This window comes from Phragmites australis, chromosome 9 (genome assembly GCF_958298935.1).
Source record: "Phragmites australis chromosome 9, lpPhrAust1.1, whole genome shotgun sequence".
Taxonomy (NCBI): Eukaryota; Viridiplantae; Streptophyta; class Magnoliopsida; order Poales; family Poaceae; genus Phragmites; species Phragmites australis.
In genome coordinates, this window is record NC_084929.1 from 26131145 (window position 1) to 26136161 (window position 5017).

The following is a 5017-nucleotide window of genomic DNA, read 5'->3' on the forward strand; positions in this document are numbered from 1 at the left end:
ATCCCGTCGGAGGAGAACTCTGATGGGCATGAACAGCGACGGAAGGCGTCGGAGCCGTAAGTCCTCCACCCCCCACTTCTATTGCTCTAGGATTTCTGAAAAAATGGGCTTAGGGTTCGGAATTTTGGGGGTTTAGGGTTCGGATTTGGGGGGGGAATTAGGGATTTTTAGGGTTTTTCTTAATCTCCCCAATTCCCTTCCTTCTAATTGCTTTAGTGAGCATCATTTGCTTAATCCCAAGTAGGATCTCCCCAAACCGTGCCAACCCATGCCACACAAATACATATATATGTATAAACATGACTAAATCATGACAAAATGGCTCTAATCAGAGACATAAAACCCTAATTCACATTAATCCGAGTCTAATTGAGGCTAATTATCATTTAAACATGCTCAATTAAGGTTGATCCGAGACATAAACAGCCTAAAACATGAATAGGAGCATTGACCCGAGCCTAATTCATCTTAAAAAAACATGATTTAAAGCTAATTGATGTAAACCGAAAACAATTAGGCCCATTTGATCATAAAATGACATCAAACGAACACAAATTAATCTAATTAAGGTCTAATTGGTCTGATTAGGGTTAAAGACGGCTCTGATACCATTGTTAGTAACATAAGCAAGCCTTAAACAAGATCATTAACCCTAAATCAAACACCAACTTAAAGCGGAAGCGTGAACACGTACCGGAGCCTGGAGAACCCATTCGGTTCTTGATTAGTTGCTGCAGTGGCGATGATCTTCGAGTCGATTCAGCGCCCTTTAGGATCGGGAAGAGTTTGTTAGGGTGTTTGGGACCTCACGGGATTTTCATACTCACCGAGAGGCGCCGGGATCCTTTATTTATATGGCGCTGCTCGACTCGGGATCGCAACCAAGAGTTGGTTGCGCCTCCGATCATGGCGCGTACGGAATTGCTGATATTTCGGTCTCGTTAGTTAGGATACGTTAGCCGAGATCAATTCCAACACTCCTTCCCGGCGCCGGCATCGTCGGCAACCTTCTTGCTGCTCTTCATTTGCCATCTCCACGTCGTCGGCGACCTTCGTGCTGCTCTTCGCGTCGGCCATCTCCACGTCGTCTGCGACCTTCGTGCTGCTCTTCGCGTCGGCCATCTCCACGTCGTCGGCGACCTTCTTGCTGCTCTTCGCGTCGTCGGCCATCTCCACGTTGTCGCTGACCTGCTGCTTGCCGTCCCGCCCGGCGGTGGCCTTGCCGCTGTTACGGTAGATGGCGTACAGGATGAGCTGCACACGGTGCCCAGGAAGCTCCCGCACCCGTTAGGGATCTGCCAGTACGCACGAACCAATGGAGGTCGAGTTGGAACCTGGGGTCACTGAGGCACTAGATGGGAAGCATCGATGTTTGCATATCTGCTTACCGAGACGAAGGGGTCGCGTCCGAGCAGGCCGTAGACGAACCATGACGTGCCGCACAGGAACACCGCCAGCGACAGCAGGAACGGCATGTACTCCATGCTCTTCGTCTTCACCACCAGCCTCTGCACGCATTCAAAAATCGAGACCTCAGAATGAAATTAAGGCAGTTGCTATATTTTAACCGTCTGCTTCTTTGTCTTTTTTTTTCAGGCGACGGCTGTGTTCAACCTCCCAATGACTCTCTTGCGTTCTGATCTCCCGCCCTTAGTTGAGTTAAAGTTCACCCGGCCTCGCCCGCTCCGACCATCTTTGATAGTGAGGATGTCAGATCTACTTCCACAACAGCATGCTAACCTGGTACATCGAGACGTCCTCATCGCATCCTAACCCACCAGCCGTCCTTCGCCGCCCGTGGCTAGTGGCACCCCGGCCATCCTCCGCTACCTCACTTCTGTACCCGTCTCCTCTGTTGGACCAGCCTATCTCTCCGAGCATCCCTCTAAACCCCAGAGAACACACCAACAACCTCTAAAATCCCGTCCCCTTCTAAACTCTAAACCTTACCGACCACCTTCATCTAATTCATCTTTCTAAATTTGAGGCGTTTAAAATTTAAGAAGCGTGTGAAATTATGACTGCAGATTCGACACGGCCGGAGATTAAGGCAACCGAAGAAATACATTACGCACGTACCATGATGGAGAGGGGCGAGGCGAGGCGTACATGCAGATGGAGCAGATGGTAGCACCGAGACCGCAGAAGAGCTTCCGCCCCTGCCCATCCAGCGCCAGCATGGACACCAGCACCACCACGGCGAACAGGCACGCCACCGCCGACGCGAGGCCCAGCATCCGCAGCCGCGTCTGCTGGCTCGACGCGAAGACGAGGAAGATCACCACGTGCACGATCTCGATCGCCGAGCCCGCGCCGTTGATCGTCGACACCAGGATGTTGTTCGGGGACACGAACGGAAGGCCGTACCTTCATGGAATTAGTACACGTTGGCCATGTCAAACTTTGCAACACACAACTGTGCGCAAATATCGTGAGAAAATTAACTTGCTTACATATGTTTCAACTTATTTGTTAGTTTGCATCACACTTTTTCTCAACTTGTATATCCCTATGACAATTATCAAATTTCTCTAAAATTTCTGCACCATGCATGTCATCGATGAGACTGACAGTTGCACTGAGCAGAGCCACACGGCAGGACCGGGGTCAATTGAAGAGGATAGGGGATTCATCTCCAACCTCTTGGTGTGGCCTGTTTAAACCATAGTTTAAAAACCCCACCGGTCAACCAGAAAAAACCCGAAACCAGCTATCTCACTGGTCTGGTTCATTGCAAAGACCGGTCATGCAATCCAACCGGTGTGAACCGTAACAAAACCTGTTGAATCACCGTTTTTTGGACCAAAACCGTTGTATGAACCGGCCTGTTAGAAAGGTGGAGTGAAAAGAGAAGAATTAAATCATGTGGGAGCAACAAAATTCAGGGAGAGGGAGGCTCAAAACCATGACCACATGGTTGGAAGCCAATACACCTACCGCTCCGCTAGCATTTTAGTTGTGAATAGTATGAGTAGAGATTATATAAGTACTTTATGAACCGCCGGTTTACTGGTTCCTAGGGACTTCACCAGTTTGCTGGCCGGCCGGTTCGGTTTTTAAAACTATGGTTTAAACTTGTGGCATGGCCTGCTGGCTGCCGGATGCGCGACACGTACGACTCACGCGGATGGAGATGTTCCGGTTCTCATTTTGTCACCATCTTGCACTGTCCCTTCCAGACAGGCAACGAACGGCAACCGTTTGCATGATCTCTCTGGAAGGTCATGAACTAACGGCCAGTTTGATGCATTTCATCAACAAATTTAAGGTGTGTTTGGATGCATGAGCGGATTTCCTTGGAGAAATCAAGGACCCGGATTCTATCTATCCAAACATGCTCCTCTTGAAATTTGTTGGAACAGGAGGAATAACATGGAATCCCCGTGTTCCACACAGAGGTAGAGCTTGGGCATGTTTTGTTGTCTTCTCTAGAAATGCATGGAAACAATTCCTATGATCTGGAACTGATGGATTGTGTAGTGCAAACTATATTAGCTACTCTGAACTCTGAAGAGGGTGGGCAGCAGTTTACCAAGCTGACAGGAGGCAGTTGAGTGTCATGTTGTAGGGCACCCCGGAGAAGTCCTCTGTTGATTTCCCCTTGATGATCCTCCAGAAGGTAGGTCTGTGAATTTTTTTTTCCACAAATTAGTTCGAAGCTGAAAGCAGTATGACCTGAGTATACAACTAACAAGAGCAGAATGCAACGTGTTTCCCCAAGAAGAATATAATACAGAACTGGACAAAGCAAAAGACATCTGAGGAGTTGAAGGTGGCGACATTTACAGGTGTATTGCATGCTAGAAGTTTTCGGTCTAAACTAGTAAACATACATGAAGCGAAATAAGATTTGCATAGCCTCACAATTACATTTATTTATTTCTTATATATATCTTCTTTATATTTCTATATACGCAAGTAGAATTGTGCATGCTTGTTGTGTGTGTGTGTATGAACTACATGCCTGTTAACAACAAAAACTGAGCCAATTAAAAAGTGGTGTTCCATCAGTACTTACACTGGGGATAGGAAGAGAAATAGAGCAATGACATTTCCTGAAGCAAAAAAAGAAAAAAAAGCAGTAAGTTAACAGAACCCACAAGAACAAACATTACCCAACCAACATCGTGAAGAAGCCGCAGCACGCTCACCAGAAATTCCAAAGATGAGCTTCACGACACCTTCCACTCTTCGCCCTATCCCAACTTCTTGCACTTACGAAACCTTCTCCTTCTGAACTAAAACAAAACCAAACAAAACGAGCTGAAAAATTTGCTCTTCATCAGAGCAGGAGATGTATGTATGTATAGGAAAAGTTGGAGGATGACATCTCAGGGTCAGGGGAGAGTGCCTGCATGCCTGCACCTATTGATTGCGTTCTTATCTTGACCTCTCCCTGAAAACGAGTTCCCCCCTGTAGACGTGGAGTGCCGGGACTGTAAACAGTGTTGCTTCCAGCGCTATCAGACGCCGGTGTTCTTGTTTCTCACCGCAGAAGTCATAACTTCGAATCACGATCGAGCCAGCATTCGTTCCACTAGCGAAGTCTATATTCGTATTTTTTTTGCGACCCAGTTTAGTTACTTCTTTTTTTGGTGGTAAATGTTGCCTGCTTTGCATGACGCAAATGATGCATTTGGAAGGATCTAAGCAATAAGGCTTCTTTTTGTTCAGAAAAGGAGGGAGAATAAGAATGAAGAATCTACCTACCTAGTTGTGTCATGCTCTTTTTTGAGTAGGATCCATTCGAAGCCTCTGAACTCTGAAGCTTCTAAAGATACCAACCACCACTAAAGATACCTCCTGAATTCCTGATGAGCGAGAACGAGTATTCTGGGTGCAATTAGTCATCAGCACTTACAATTGATAATCTCAATCGAGATGATTTTTCAAGATAAATTAGTTCTGGATAGATTTTAGAGTTAATACTAATCCAAGTTTAAACAACCGGTTAATTGAATTATTCTGAAGGTTGATGCAGAGGATCCGTCAACAGGTCAAGGCCGTAAACCGTAAG

At 46.7% G+C, this 5017-nt stretch overlaps 1 pseudogene; it reads right to left on the reverse strand.

The window, feature by feature from the left end:
* Window positions 1-638: 638 nt before the first annotated feature.
* Window positions 639-4333, reverse strand: LOC133928915 (bidirectional sugar transporter SWEET1b-like; annotated as a pseudogene).
* Between the last annotated feature and the right edge of the window lie 684 nt (window positions 4334-5017).